Source organism: Heptranchias perlo, unplaced genomic scaffold (assembly GCF_035084215.1).
Source record: "Heptranchias perlo isolate sHepPer1 unplaced genomic scaffold, sHepPer1.hap1 HAP1_SCAFFOLD_269, whole genome shotgun sequence".
NCBI lineage: Eukaryota > Metazoa > Chordata > Chondrichthyes > Hexanchiformes > Hexanchidae > Heptranchias > Heptranchias perlo.
The window spans coordinates 139,822-156,877 of NW_027139281.1; the positions used below are offsets into that span (position 1 = coordinate 139,822).

General features: G+C 46.1%; 1 pseudogene; it reads right to left on the reverse strand.

Moving 5' to 3' along the window:
- Positions 1-3,118: 3,118 nt before the first annotated feature.
- The window catches only part of LOC137310667 (zinc finger protein 229-like), a 90,346-nt pseudogene continuing 76,408 nt past the window's right edge, over positions 3,119-17,056 (reverse strand).

A 17,056-nucleotide genomic window follows, 5' to 3' on the forward strand; every position in this document is an offset into this window, starting at 1 on the left:
AGATGGAAAGATGAGGTGAGAGATGGAAAAAAAAGCTTCGTAGTCTTTGATGCTTCTCTGAAGATTGAATTCAAGCCCTTCAGATTATGACACTGATGCACTGCTTGCTGCACTGAGAAGGCACTTACCAGGTATGGAGCCAGGCAGCACCACCAAGTAGGACAGCTTGCAAGGTATTGAAGGCCATAAAATTTTGCATTAAAAAATCCAAGCCAGGTAGGAATCGAACCTAATGCGTTATCCATTGCACCACTGGCCCAGATTATAACGAATTAGTAGCAGTGGGAGGCAGTGGGCATGGCGGAGGTACTAAATAAATACATTGCATCTGTCTTTCCCAAGGAAGAAGACGCTGCCAGAGTGTCAGTGAAGGAAGATGTTGTAGAGATACTGGATTGGCTAAAAATTTATAAAGAGGAGGTACTGGAAAGGCTGGCTGCACTTAAAGTAGATACGTCATCTGGTCCGGATGGGATGCATCCTCGGTTGCTGAGGGAAGTAACGGTGGAAATTGCAGAGATACTGGCAAAAAACCTCCAAACATCCTTAGATATGGGGGTGATGCCAGAGGACTGGAGAATTGCAAATGTTACACCCCTGTTCAAGAAAGGGTGAAAGAAAAAATCCAGCAACTACTGACCAGTCAGTTTAACCTCGGTAGTGGGGAAAGTTCGAGCAACAATAATCCGGGATAGAATTAGCAGTCAATTGGACAGGGATTAGGGAAAGCCAGCACGGATTTGTTAAAGGCAAATCGTGTTTAATTAACTTGATACAGTTTTTTGATGAGGTAACAGAGAGTCGATGAGGGCAATGCAGTTAATGTGGTGTGTATGGAATTCGAAAAGGCGTCAGATAAAGTGCCGGATAATGGGTTTGTCATCAAGATTGAAGCCCATGGAATAAAAGGGGCAGTAGCAGCATGGATACAGAATTGGCTAAATAACAGGAAACAGAGTGTAGTGGTGAACGGTTGTTTTTCGGAATGGAGGGAGGTGTACAGTGGTGTTCCCCAGGGGTCGGTGCTGGGACCACTGCTTTCCTTGATATACATTAATGACTTGGACTTGGGGATACAGGGCACAATTTCCAAATTCTTGCTCCCAAAATGTTCCACTTCACTGTCATCTGCATTAAAATTCATCGGCCAATTATACACCCATTTTGCAAGTTTATTAATGTATTTTGTATTTGGTCGCAATCTTCATCAATATTATCCAAACTCCACCCCACCCCGCCAATCTGGTGTCATCTGTAAATTTTGAAATTGTACTTCCGATTCCCGAGTCCAATTCGTTGATGTGAATTGTGAACAGTGGTCCCAGAACCAATCCTTGTGGAGCCCCACTTTCCACCTTATACAGTGTGAGTCGCTACAATTAACCCCACTCTCTGTTTTAGAGCAGTCGTCAAGAGAAACTTCTTTACATAGGGAGTAGGCAGTCTGTGGAATTCACTTCCACGGTTAGTGTTTGGGGCACACAGTTCTGTAATGACAAGTGGTCCTCATGTTTTTATCCAAGACAGGCCTCAGCCCAGTCATTTACTCTAAATGTTGGTGCAATAGTTCAAGCTCAGAGGTGCCAGGTATCGGGAGCAGCAGTAGCTGTAAATAAAATCTAAATGTAAGTAAATACCAATATAGTTCATCTTCATCTATTTCGAGTTTAATAACTTTTGCTGAATGTGGCCCAGGCCAAGTGCCAGGATATCGGGTCAGGTTCACCATAGGAAATGAGTTTGACATCCCTGAGATAGACAATGTGAACCGGATTACCCTCATCCACTAACCCAGCAACTTCTTCAAAAAACTCAAGCAAGTTTGTCAGACACCATTTTCTTTCCCAGAAGCCGTGTTGAGTATCTCTAATGTCTCCTTCTCTTTCCCCATGATCATAAACAGCATCTCTTAGGGTCCCTTCAAGCATCTTCACTCTGATCGAGGTCACACTGATGGGCCTGTCATTCCCCGGCTCTGATCTGTCCCCTTTAATGAAAATGAGAATACGTGAGCTACCTTCCAATCTCAGGGGACAATCCCTGACTCTATTGAGCTGTTGAAGATACAGGCAAGGGGCTCACAGAGCACCCGTCCCATCTCTTTAAACACCCGGGGGTGGATATCATCTGGACCTGGAGCACAATGCATTTTGAGAGTTCATATTTTATCCAAGATGACATCCCATTCTATTTTAATATTTATGATGTTATTGTTGACAGCACATCCCACAGCTGGAATCTGAGCATCATCCACAGGAGTGTAGACTGATGTGAAATAGTCATTCAACAGCTCTGCCATAGCCCGGGAATCTGTCCTGAACTGTCTTTCAGTGGCCCCAAAGCATCTTTAATGGTCTTCTGACTCCTGACGGAGCTGGAAAGACATTTGCTATTATTCTCAGAATTGGGCACCATCTTCTTTTCCAAAGATCTCTGAGCTTCTCTAATGGCTGCTTTATCTCCCTCGATTGTGGGTGAGATTTGACCCAATTCTCCTGTAAACTGAATTCATCCTGATCCGATCTGGGTTAAATGTAAGACAGTTCGGGGAGTCAGGAATCATTCACCGCTAGACCCACACTGACAGGTAAAACCCCAGACGGTTCCTTAGTAAGGATTCCTCTGGTACCTCAGCATATCTTTGTCAGCTATCTTACAGTCCACTCCTGGAGGCCCCACTCCCTGAGCCTGCAACCTTCAGCAGGGTCAGTGGTGGAGTTCCGCAGTGGGAGTGATCCCAGAGTAACTGTCGGGATCGCCCCCACCCTGTGGATGGTCCGGGTCGTGTATTTTTAGTGATCCTGGTGTCTAACACGCACACATCAATAAAACCGGGAATTCTGGAAACACTCTGCAGGTCCTTCTTTATCTGGAGATCAAATGACTGTTGTATAATTGTACCAGCAGTTAACAGGCTCCTGGGAACTCCTCCCTCTGCTATTTTAATGCAGCCTTTAACCCATTTATTTATAACGGATTTCAGCAGATCAATTTTGCTTTTAAATCTCTTCTCACAGTCAGAACATTTAAAAGGTCTCTCATCAGAGTGAACTCGCTGGTGTGTCAGCAGGTTGCATGATTGAGTGAATCCCTTCCCACACACGGAGCAGGTGAACGGCCTCTCCCCAGTGTGACTGTGTCGATGAGTTTCCAGCTCTGAAGGGTAATTGAATCCCTTCCCACAGTCCCCACATTTCCACGGTTTCTCCGTGGTCCGGGTGTCCTTGTGTCTCTCCAGGTTGGACGATCAGTTGAAGCCACGTCCACACACAGAACACGTGTACGGTTTCTCCCCGCTGTGAATGGTGCGATGTTTTTTCAGGCTGTGTAACTGGTTAAAGCTCTTCCCACAGTCAGTGCAGTGGAACACTCTCACTCGGGTGTGTGTGTCTCGGTGCTTTCCCACTCACACTGCTGTTTGAAATCTTCTCCCACAGACAGAACAGACAAATGTTTCTCCTTCCACATTCAAAGGCCGATGATATTCAGGTCCTGATGAATCGAGTGACTCTGTCAGATCTTGACGTGATCTTTGGTTTGAGTTTCCCTCTGCAAATTCTCCCCTGTAAAATGAGTTTATAAAAGTTATCACTGGAAGTACAGGATAGAAATTCAGATCAGATAACTTTACTTTCGATGGAACATTATTTCCTCTCTCATTCCTCAAAGCTGTAAATCCCCGTCCCACACACTCTCCATCCTCCCTGTGCTGAAATCCAAACCCATCGCATCATCTTTCAGTGGCCCTAAACCATGAGTGAAAGGGTGAGAGACGAATGTGAGAGTGAATGTGAGAGAGTGTGAGAGTAAATGTGAGAGTGAGTGTGAGTGAGAGAGTGTGAGTGAGAGAGTGTGAGAGAGTGAGTGTGAGAGTGAGTGTGAGAAAGTGTGAGTACAGCAGTGGGCTCGGTGTGGAGAATGAAGTGGGGCAGGTGGAGCATGTTTCAGTGGGGCAGCAGTGATCATAATCTTATTCGGTTTAGAACAGTTTTGGAAAAGGACAGGGGACAGTCAAATGTGAAAATTCATAACTGGAGGAGGACTAATTCCAGTGAGTTAAAAAGGGATCTTGTCCTGGTGGATTGGAATCAAAAATTGGCAGGCAGAACAGTAATTGAACAATAGAATCATAGAATCATAGAAGTTACAACATGGAAACAGGCCCTTCGGCCCAACATGTCCATGTCGCCCAGTTTATACCACTAAGCTAGTCCCAATTGCCTGCACTTGGCCCATATCCCTCTATACCCATCTTCCCCATGTAACTGTCCAAATGCTTTTTAAAAGACAAAATTGTACCCGCCTCGACTACTGCCTCTGGCAGCTCGTTCCAGACACTCACCACCCTTTGAGTGAAAAAATTGCCCCTCTGGATCCTTTTGTATCTCTCCCCTCTCACCTTAAATCTGTGCCCCCTCGTTATAGACTCCCCTACCTTTGGGAAAAGATTTTGACTATCGACCTTATCTATGCCCCTCATTATTTTATAGACTTCTATAAGATCACCCCTTAACCTCCTACTCTCCAGGGAAAAAAGTCCCAGTCTGTCTAACCTCTCCCTGTAAGTCAAACCATCAAGTCCCGGTAGCATCCTAGTAAATCTTTTCTGCACTCTTTCTAGTTTAATAATATCCTTTCTATAATAGGGTGACCAGAACTGTACACAGTACTCCAAGTGTGGCCTCACCAATGCCCTGTACAACTTCAACAAGACATCCCAACTCCTGCATTCAATGTTCTGACCAATGAAACCAAGCATGCTGAATGCCTTCTTCACCACCCTATCCACCTGTGACTCCACTTTCAAGGAGCTATGAATCTGTACTCCTAGATCTCTTTGTTCTATAACTCTCCCCAACGCCCTACCATTAACGGAGTAGGTCCTGGCCCGATTCGATCTACCAAAATGCATCACCTCACATTTATCTAAATTAAACTCCATCTGCCATTCATCGGCCCACTGGCCCAATTTATCAAGATCCCGTTGCAATCCTAGATAACCTTCTTCACTGTCCACAATGCCACCAATCTTGGTGTCATCTGCAAACTTACTAACCATGCCTCCTAAATTCTCATCCAAATCATTAATATAAATAACAAATAACAGCGGACCCAGCACCGATCCCTGAGGCACACCGCTGGACACAGGCATCCAGTTTGAAAAACAACCCTCGACAACCACCCTCTGTCTTCTGTCGTCAAGCCAATTTTGTATCCAATTGGCTACCTCACCTTGGATCCCATGAGATTTAACCTTATGTAACAACCTACCATGCGGTACCTTGTCAAATGCTTTGCTGAAGTCCATGTAGACCACGTCTACTGCACAGCCCTCATCTATCTTCTTGGTTACCCCTTCAAAAAACTCAATCAAATTCGTGAGACATGATTTTCCTCTCACAAAACCATGCTGACTGTTCCTAATCAGTCCCTGCCTCTCCAAATGCCTGTAGATCCTGTCCCTCAGAATACCCTCTAACAACTTACCCACTACAGATGTCAGGCTCACCGGTCTGTAGTTCCCAGGCTTTTCCCTGCCGCCCTTCTTAAACAAAGGCACAACATTTGCTACCCTCCAATCTTCAGGCACCTCACCTGTAGCGGTGGATGATTCAAATATCTCTGCTAGGGGACCCGCAATTTCCTCCCTAACCTCCCTTAACGTCCTGGGATACATTTCATCAGGTCCCGGAGATTTATCTACCTTGATGCGCGTTAAGACTTCCAGCACCTCCCTCTCTGTAATATGTACACTCCTCAAGACATCACTATTTATTTCCCCAAGTTCCCTAACATCCATGCCTTTCTCAACCGTAAATACCGATGTGAAATATTCATTCAGGATCTCACCCATCTCTTGTGGTTCCGCACATAGATGACCTTGTTGATCCTTAAGAGGCCCTACTCTCTCCCTAGTTACCCTTTTGCCCTTTATGTATTTGTAGAAGCTCTTTGGATTCACCTTTGCCTGATCTGCCAAAGCAATCTCATATCCCCTTTTTGCCCTCCTGATTTCTCTCTTAACTCTACTCCGGCAATCTCTATACTCTTCAAGGGATCCACTTGATCCCAGCTGCCTATGCATGTCATATGCCTCCTTCTTCTTTTTGACGAGTGCCTCAATCTCCCGAGTCATCCAAGGTTCCCTACTTCTACCAGCCTTGCCCTTCACTTTATAAGGAATGTGCTTACCCTGAACCCTGGTTAACACACTTTTGAAAGCCTCCCACTTACCAGACGTCCCTTTGCCTGCCAACAGACTCTCCCAATCAACTTCTGAAAGTTCCTGTCTAATACCATCAAAATTGGCCTTTCCCCAATTTAGAATTTTAACTTTTGGGCCAGACCTATCCTTCTCCATAGCTATCTTAAAACTAATGGAATTATGATCACTGGTCCCAAAGTGATCCCTCACTAACACTTCTGTCACCTGCCCTTCCTTATTTCCCAAGAGGAGGTCAAGTTTTGCCCCCTCTCTAGTCGGGCCATCCACATACTGAATGAGAAATTCCTCCTGAATACACTCAACAAATTTCTCTCCATCCAAGCCCCTAATGCTATGGCTGTCCCAGTCAATGTTGGGAAAGTTAAAGTCCCCTACTATTACCACCCTATTTTTCTTGCAGCTGTCTGTAATCTCCTTACATATTTGCTCCTCAATTTCCCGTTGACTATTTGGGGGTCTGTAGTACAATCCTATCAAAGTGATCTCTCCCTTCTTATTTTTCAGTTCTACCCATATGGACTCAGTGGGCGAACCCTCGGATATATCCCCTCTCACTACTGCCGTGATGTTCTCCCTAATCAAGAACGCAACTCCCCCTCCTCTCTTACCTCCTGCTCTATCTTTCCTATAGCATCTGTACCCTGGAACATTGAGCTGCCAGTCCTGCCCCTCCCTTAGCCATGTTTCAGTAATAGCTATAACATCCCAGTCCCATGTACCCATCCATGCCCTGAGTTCATCTGCCTTGCCCATCAGACTTCTTGCATTGAAATAAATGCAGTTTAATCTAGACTTCCCTTGGTCTTTGCCCTGCTTTCTCAGACCATCTGTCCGGTCATGTTCTGTACACTCTCCCTTACTGCGTTTTGTTTCTGTCACCACTTTATTTCCCACTGACTTCCTGCATCGGTTCCCATCCCCCTGCCACATTAGTTTAAACCCTCCCCAACAGCACTGGCAAACACTCCCCCTAGGACATTGGTTCCAGTCCTGCCCAGATGCAGACCGTCCAATTTGTACTGGTCCCACCTCCCCCAGAACCGGTTCCAATGGCCCAGGAATTTGAATCCCTCCAGCTTGCACCATCTCTCAAGCCACGTATTCATCTTAGATATCCTGTCATTCCTACTCTGACTAACCCGTGGCACTGGTAGCAATCCTGAGATTACTACCTTTGAGGTCCTACTCTTTAGTTTAACTCCTAACTCACTAAATTCAGCTTGTAGGACCTCATCCTGTTTTTTACCTATATCGTTGGTGCCTATATGCACCACGACAACTGGCTGTTCACCCTCCCCCTCCAGAATGTCCTGCAGCCGCTCCGAGACATCCTTGACCCTTGCACCAGGGAGGCAACATACCATCCTGGAGTCTCGGTTGTGTCCGCAGAAACGCCTGTCTATTCCCCTTACAATCGAGTCCCCTATCACGATAGCTCCGCCACTCTTTTTCCTGCCCTCCTGTGCAGCAGAGCCAGCCACGGTGCCATGAACCTGGCCACTGCCACCTTCCCCTGGTGAGCCATCTCCCCCAACAGTATCCAAAACGGTATACCTGTTTTGGAGGGAGATGACCGCAGGGGACCCCTGCACTGCCTTCCTACTCTTCCTCTGTCTGTTGGTCACCCATTCACTATCTCCCTCAGTAATTTTTATCTGCGGTGTGACCAACTCACTGAACGTGCTATCCACGACTTTCTCAGCATCGCGGATGCTCCAAAGTGAATCCATCCGCAGCTCCAGAGCCGTCAAGCGGTCAAACAATAGCTGCAGCTGGACACACTTCCCGCAGGTGAAGGAATCAGGGATACAGGAAGGAGCCCTGAATTCCCACATCCCACAAGAGGAACATGACACGGCGCTGGGATCTCCTGCCATGACTTAACCCTTAAATTAGCTTAAGAACAACTACAATGTCAAGAGAAAAAAAAAGGAAAGAAAAACTACTTACCACTCCCTTTAAGGAGTTTACTCCTTTAAATTGTTCTCAATTTAGAGAATGTTAACTGCACTCGGGACCTTGATTCACTAAAAAATAAACGCTACTTCCGATAAGACCTGCAGACCTTCCCTTTCCTTTTACTTCAGTTACTGTAGATAAGTAGAAATACTCACCTGAACCTACTCACCAATCAGGTGCCTCCCCTGTGTCGCGTCCCGATCTGATTCCTGACGTCACTTCGAACTCGGTCGCAGCTCGGCTCGGCTCGGCTCCTCTCAGCGCTCTGAAATCCCGCCTTTTATCGGACGCTCCCTCCGCTCGGCTCGGCTCCTCTCAGCTGTTCTCAGCGCTCTGAAATCCCGCCTTTTATCGGACGCTCCCTCCGCTCGGCTCGGCTCCTCTCAGCTGTTCTCAGCGCTCTGAAATCCCGCCTTTTATCGGAAGCTCCCTCCGCTCGGCTCGGCTCCTCTCAGCTGTTCTCAGCGCTCTGAAATCCCGCCTTTTATCGGACACTCCCTCCGCTCGGCTCCTCTCAGCTGTTCTCAGCGCTCTGAAATCCCGCCTTTTATCGGACGCTCCCTCCGCTCGGCTCGGCTCCTCTCAGCGCTCTGAAATCCCGCCTTTTATCGGACGCTCCCTCCGCTCGGCTCGGCTCCTCTCAGCTGTTCTCAGCGCTCTGAAATCCCGCCTTTTATCGGACGCTCCCTCCGCTCGGCTCGGCTCCTCTCAGCTGTTCTCAGCGCTCTGAAATCCCGCCTTTTATCGGACGCTCCCTCCGCTCGGCTCGGCTCCTCTCAGCTGTTCTCAGCGCTCTGAAATCCCGCCTTTTATCGGAAGCTCCCTCCGCTCGGCTCGGCTCCTCTCAGCTGTTCTCAGCGCTCTGAAATCCCGCCTTTTATCGGACGCTCCCTCCGCTCGGCTCCTCTCAGCTGTTCTCAGCGCTCTGAAATCCTGCCTTTTATCGGACGCTCCCTCCGCTCGGCTCGGCTCCTCTCAGCTGTTCTCAGCGCTCTGAAATCCCGCCTTTTATCGGAAGCTCCCTCCGCTCGGCTCGGCTCCTCTCAGCTGTTCTCAGCGCTCTGAAATCCCGCCTTTTATCGGACGCTCCCTCCGCTCGGCTCCTCTCAGCTGTTCTCAGCGCTCTGAAATCCCGCCTTTTATCGGACGCTCCCTCCGCTCGGCTCGGCTCCTCTCAGCTGTTCTCAGCGCTCTGAAATCCCGCCTTTTATCGGACGCTCCCTCCGCTCGGCTCGGCTCCTCTCAGCTGTTCTCAGCGCTCTGAAATCCCGCCTTTTATCGGACGCTCCCTCCGTTCGGCTCGGCTCCTCTCAGCTGTTCTCAGCGCTCTGAAATCCCGCCTTTTATCGGACGCTCCCTCCGCTCGGCTCGGCTCCTCTCAGCTGTTCTCAGCGCTCTGAAATCCCGCCTTCAAGGAGGAGTTGGTTTGGGTACAGAGTAGACAGATTCCCACGAGGAGGAAAGGAACAGCATCCAAAGCTTGAGCTCCCTGGATAACTGAAGATTTCGAGATCACCATTTCTCCTTCATTTACAGACGCTCCCTGACCGATCACCATTTCTCCTTCATTGACAGACGCTCCCTGACCAATCACCATATCTCCTTCATTTACAGACGCTCCCTGACCGATCACCATTTCCCCTTCATTTACAGACGCTCCCTGAGCGATCACCATTTCTCCTTCATTTACAGACGCACCCTGACCGATCACCATTTCTCCTTCATTTACAGACGCTCCCTGACCGATCACCATTTCTCCTTCATTTACAGACGCTCCCTGACGGATCCCCATTTCTCCTTCATTTACAGACGCTCCCTGACCGATCACCATTTCTCCTTCATTTACAGACGCTCCCTGACCGATCACCATTTCTCCTTCATTTACAGACGCTCCCTGACGGATCGCCATTTCTCCTTCATTTACAGACGCTCCCTGACCGATCACCATTTCTCCTTCATTTACAGACGCTCCCTGACCGATCCCCATTTCCCCTTCATTTCCCGGCGGGTCGTGAGGGGGGGATAATGTTCACTGTTTTATATTCGGGTCTGGGGCCGCACTCGGGGTTTGTAAAGCCTGAGCCTGGGCCTGAGCCCGGACCCGGGCCCCGGGGTTTATTGAGCCTCTTGCTCCGATCCTCTGACCTGCACCGAACGCGCTCCTCCCGCAGCCTCGACTGGCCGCGCATGCTCAGGACACACTGCCCGGTAATGAGACACTACTGCGCCTGCGCACTGGCCTCCACTGATTCAGATAGGGCACAATCTGTACCGCGCTGCATGCTGGGTGATGCAGCCGCCATTGATGATCTTAATATCAGGCCGAAAAGCAAAGACATTTGAAGCAGGGCGAGCGCGTTTGGACCAAGGAAAATAAAATAAACTGAAAGCCCAGCCCTTCGTGCCATTTAAACCGGCACAAGCACACAGCATAGAAGCCCCCGCCCCACATTGGTGAACTCCAGAAAATATTTTTTTCGGTTACTTTTATTAATTTCGTTTTATTAATTGTTGCAACTGACGGGTTCAATTAATGTTTATTTTCCAACTGCACCTCAGGACCGTCAGTTTCACCATTAACCCCGCCCTGGTGATTAAGGAGATATCCGGACCAATAGGAGCAGCAGGAATTGATCGGAATTTCCTTTTATCGGTGGGGTGCCGCAGGGATCAGTGCCGGGGTCTCAACTATTTACAATATATATTAATGGCTTGGATGAAGGAACAGAGTGTCTTGTGGCCAAATTTGTTGATGATACAAAGATTGGTGGAAAAGCAAATTGCGATAAGGATACAAAGTGTCTGTAAAGAGATATTGACAGGTTAAGCAGATGGGCAAAAATTTGGTGGATGGAATCTCATGTGGGAAAATGTGAAGTCATCCACTTTGGGAGGAAAAATAAAACAGCAAAATATTATTTGAATGGAGAAATACTACAAAACGCTGCGGCACAGAGGGATCTGGGTGTCCTCGTACATGAAACATAAAAAGTCAACATACAAGTGCAGCAGGTTATCCGGAAGGCAAACGGAATATTGGCCTTTATTTCTAGCAGGATGGAGTATAAAAGCAGGGAAGTCATGCTACAACTGTACAGGGTGCTGGTGAGACCACACCTGGAGTACTGCGTACAGTTCTGGTGACCTTATTTAAGGAAAGGCATACTTGCATTGGAGGCAGTTCAGAGAAGGTTCACGAGGTTGATTCCGGGTATGGAAGGGTTGTCTGAAAAGGAAAGATTGAACAGGTTTGGTCTATAATTATTGGAGTTTAGAAGAATGAGAGATCTTATTGAAACATACAAGATTCTGAGGGGGCTCAACAGGGTTGATGCTGAGAGGATGTTACCCCTCATGGGGGAATCTAAAACTAGGGGGTATAGTCTCAGAATAAGGGGTCGCTCGTTTAAGACGGAAATGAGGAGGAATTTCTTCTTCCAGAGGGTTGTGAATCTTTGGAATGCTTTACCCCATAAAGCTGTGGAGGCTGAGTCATTGAGCACATTCAAGGCTGAGTTAGACAAATTTTTAATCAGAAAAGGAGTCAAAGGATATGGGGAAAGGGCGCAAAAGTCGAATTAATCTAAAAATTAGATCAGCCATGATCTCATTAAATGGTGGATCAGGCTCGAGGGGCCGAATGGCCGACTCCTGCTCCTTTCTCTTGTGGTCTTTTGGTGAATTGACTGGAGAGATGAGCGAACAGTTGGTCCTGCAACCAATCAGAGTGTGTGAGGGGCGGGAGTTGCGGCACTGAATGGGCGGGTCTAAGCCCAGATGTCCCTCATTGTCTGAAGCATCTTTCGCTCCAGGAGAAAACTCGACCTTTCTGTTGTGGCTTGAAACAGATGAAACCAGATGAGGTGGAGCAAACATTTCAACATTTGTTAGAAAAACACATGAATGAAGAACAGCCAACATGGATTATTTGAGATATCTCAAGTCTACTGATAAAGGGAATGTAGTGGATGTTGTGTAGATGGATTGTGAAAAGGTATTTGACAAGCTGCCGGACAGGAGGCTATTAAAATGAATGGGGCAGTGTGGGTAGGAATCTGTGTAAAGGGCAGAAAACAGAGAGTAGTGGTTAATGGATGTTCTTCAGACTGGAGGGATGTAAACAGTGGTGTCCCCCAGGGTCAGTGTTGGGACCATTGCTCTTCTCAATATCGAGAATGATCTGAGCTTGGGTATGTGGGACACAAGGTGAAAATCTCTCGATGACGCCAAAATTGGCAGCGTGGGGAACTGTGAAGAGGAGTGTCAGTGACTTCATTGTGACGTGCACAGATTGTCTTATTAATTAACAAGTCTGAGAGTCAGCAACTTTAATATCTTATTAAGAAATATATGAGCAAATTCTTTTTCCTCCACCAGAGTAAACATGCCAGTCCCCCGTGTGCACGAGATGATCCCGCTGGATGGAACCTCAGGCGCCCTGAGCTTGATCTCCGGTGTCTCCAGTCCTGACTGTCCCTTACATCAGTATCCCCACACTTTTATACCCAGTTGTGATCCATCTCTGTCACTGGAGCTGGAACTTCCCCAGTCTGTGGTTTACAAGGACACATTGCTTGGTTCCCAGCAGTTATTTTTCTTCAGTAGCGTTCTCATGACCCCTAAACTACCCTGCTTACTGTTAATTAGAATCATAGAATCAATGAAATTTATAGCACAGAAAGAGGCCATTCGGCCCAACATGTCCGTGCCGGCCGAAAAAGAGCTATCCAGCTTAATCCCACTTTCCAGCTCTTGGTCTGTAGCCTTGTAGGTCACGGCACTTCAAGTACATACCCACGGACTCTTTAAATGCGATGAGGGTTTCTGCCTCCATCACCCTTTCAGGCAGTGAGTTCCAGACCCCCACAACCCTTGGGTGAAAGAATTTCTCCTCAACTCCCCACTAATCCTCCTACCAATCACTTTAAATCTATGCCCCTGGTTATTAACCTCTCTGCTAAGAGAAGTGGGTCCTTCCAATCCACACAATCTTGGCCCCTCATAATTTTGTTCACCTCAATTAAATCTGCCTTCAGTCTCCTCTGTTCCAAAGAAAACATCCCCAACCTATCCAATCTTTCCTCATAGCTAAAATTCTACAGTCCAGGCAACACCCTTGTAAATCTTTCTTGCCTTGTGCATAAAATGTCTGCTATTTGAAAGTCATGACATTGATCAAAGTCTGCGTTGAGTTTTCTTGCCATTTGTGTCAAGATTTTGAAAAGATCTGCTGCCTGACACTTTAAATGTTACCGACCTTTAACTGTAGCTCACAGTGTCTGAACAGTTACTGTTAACATTGGCCTTTTATGTATCTTCTTGTGCTCCGTCTCCTTAACAACACAAGCTGATCACAGCAATGTTTTCTTCAAATTAAATCCCAGTGTGAAAAAAATGCACAATTTCAGAGTGAAGCAACTTATGCAAGATTGGTGGGAGATGCGACTGGAGAAAATGGGCCTGGGGCAGTGAGAACATCTCTTGAGCATGAAGATATTCAGTATCCGAAGAAGCAGGGAGATGAGGTCGTTGTGTCTATTTATCGTGGTATCTGCAAAATCCATCGTCTCTCAATACCCAGCATCCATCTTCCCCTCTCCTGCTTTCCAGTTAAGGTATTTTTTCTCGTTAAGTCGCAGTATTTGCTTTGAACATCTAATTCACCGGCATCTGGAGGAGCAGAGGAAGCTGGAGATAAAGTAATGACAGAAACAGAAGGAGATGGCTCGTGATGGCAGAATCTTGTGTGTGTCAATTGCTTCAAGTGAGACATGACAGTCCTGAGTTGCATTGCACCTTTCCCAGGAGCTGCACTGATTCGGTGCGTGTGTTTTGGAAATGGAAACAGTTCCACCAGCAGCTTGTGGTAATATTTCCCCTCACTGTCCATTTCATGTACCTGCCGACCCGCACTTGGTGCTGTCATTGTCTGAACAAGTCTTTCATGTTCAAACAGTAAATTCCATTTTGTGCGAGCAACTTGTCTGGGGCGAAAGTGACGTGAGTTTCAAAGGGACAAGTCGGAAAGGCAGCGTTGGTCTGTTTGCTTGAATGAAAATTGCAGCAGATTCGCTGGTGGTCCAGTGCTGAGGATTCGGGGCTCTCACCGCCGCAGCACCATGTTTGATCCCCGATCAGGGAACTTGACTTTCCTGGTGTTGTTCAAAATATCACCAACCAAATTCCCCCGACTGAGCACAAAGCTCGCTCCTGATCAACATGAGCAATTTCACCGCTCCTGCCTGAACAGCCAGCAGCCCATCATTCTTCAATTTTACAACCCAGAAGAGCAATACACAATGCACTTTCTTGCCTTCTGAAAAATGCCTCCTGTTCGAAAGTCGTGCCGCTCATCAAAGTCTGCATGAAGTTTTCTTGTAATTTCTGACATGATTTGGAAAAGATCTGCTGCCTGACACTTTAAATGTTGCCGACTTTTAACTGCAGCTCACAGTGTCCGAACAGTCACTGTTATCATTGGCCTTTTATGTATCTTCTTGTACTCCATTTCCTGAACAACACCAGCTGATCACAGCATCGTTTTCTTCAAATTGAATCCCAGTGTGAAAAAATGAACAATTTCAAAGCTAAGCAACGTGTGCAAGATTGGAAGGAGAGTGCGAGAGGAGATAATTGGCTTGGATCAGTGATCTCTTGAGCATTAAGACATTCGTTATCTGAAAGAAACACGGAGATGAGATTTTTGTCTATATTTATCAGTATAGAAAATAAGCAGTGAGTTGAGATCCTTTTGTCTATTCATCCTGCTATCAACAAAATCCTTCGCCTCTCAATGCCCAGCATCTTTCTTTCCAACTCCCTGCTTTGCAGGGAAGTCTTGGTTTCATTAATTCTCCGTGTTTGCAGCAAACATCTAATTCACCTGGCAGATCTGGCCGTGTCTTCTAGTCATATATCATCCCATCGTGCTGACATCATGTTAGCAACTCAAGATAAGCTGTTTGATATTCATGGATTGCATTTGAGTCAGTTTTCTATCTCAATATGTCGAGGAACCAACAAGTGAACAGGCTATTTTAGATCTAGTATTGTGTAATGAAACAGGGTTAATTGGTAATCTTGTAGTAGATGATCCTCTGGGGAAGAATGATCATAATATGGTAGAATTTCATATTGAGTTTGAGAGTTATGTCGTTAAGTCCGAAATTAGGGTCTTAAGTCTAAAAACCAATAACGTAGTTATGAGGGGTGAGTTGGCTAAGGTAGTTTGGGAAATTAGATAAGCAATGGCGAACATTTAAAGAAATAATTCATAATTCCTCAACAAAATTACATTCGCTTGAGGGTTAAAAACTCCACCGGAAAAGTGGTGCAACCTTGGTTAATTGGAGAGATTAATGACAGTATTAGTTTCAAAGAGGCTTACAATGTTGCCAAAAATAGTCGTAAGCTGTGGATCAGGAGGGTTTTAGAAATCAGCAAAGGATGACCAAGAAATTGATAAAATGGGTGAAAAAAGAATGAGGGTAAACTGGCAGAAAATATCAAAATGGATTGTAAGAGCTTCCACAAGTATGTATAAAGGAAGAGATTAGTAAAAGTAAACATGGGTCCTTGGAGACAGAGACAGGAGAATTAATAATGGAGAATAAGGAAATGACAGAGACGTTTAACAAGTATTTTGTATCTGTCATCATAGTAGAAGACACAAAAATCATACCAGAACTATTGGGGAACCAAGTTTCTAATGAGAGTGAGGAACCTAAAGCAATTAAGATTAGTAAAGAAACAGTACTGGAGAAATTAATGGGACTAAAAGCTGACAAATTCATTGGCCCTGATGGCCTACATCCTAGGGTTTTAAAAGAGGTGGCTGCAGAGACAGTGGATGCATTGGTTTTATCTTCCAGAGTTCCCATGATTCTAGAAAGGTCCCCATGGATTGGAAGGTACCAAATGTAACCCTGCTATTCAAGAAAGGAGGGAGAGAGAAAACAGGGAACTACAGGCCATTTAGCCTGACAATAGTAGTAGGGAAATTGCGAGAATCTATTACTAGGGACGTGGTAACAGGGCACTTAGAAAATCATAATATAGATAGGCACATGCAACTCGTTTTATGAAAGGGAAATCGTGTTTGACAACTCTATTAGAGGTTTTGAGGGTTTAAATAGCAGGGTAGATAAGGGAGAACCAGTGGATATAGAATATTTGGATTTTCAAAAGGCATTCGATAAGGTGCCACACAAAAGTTTGTTAAACAAGATTAGGGTTCATGGGATTGTGGGTAATATATTAACATGGATTGGGGATTGGTTGACGGAGAGAAAACAGAAAACCGGAATAAACAGGTCATTTTGGGGTTGGCAGGTTGTAACTAGTGGGGTGCCGTGAAGATCAGTGCTTGGGCCTCAGATATTTACAATCTATATTAATGACTTAGATGAAGGGACCGAGTGTTATGTATCCAGGTTTGCTGACGAGACAAAACTAGGTGGGAAAGTAAGCTGTGAGGAGGACGGAAAGAGGATGAAAAGTGAAACAGACAGGTTAAGTGAGTGGGCTAGAAGTTGGCAAATGAAGTATAAAGTGGGGAAATGTGAGGTTATTCACTTTGGTAGGAAGAATAGAAAAGCAGAATATCTTTTAAAAGGTGAGAGACTGCGAAATGTTGGTGTTCAGAGGGATTTGTGTGTCCTTGTACACGGATCACAGAAAGTTAACATGCAGGTGCAGCAAGCAATTAGGAAAGCAAATGGTGTGTTGGCCTTTATTGTGAGGTGGTTGGAGAACAAGGATAAGGAAGTCTTGCTGTAATTATATAGGGCTTTGGTGAGACCACATCTGGAGTACTGTGTACAGATTTGATCTCCTTACCTGCGGAATGATACACTTGTCTTAGAGTGGGTG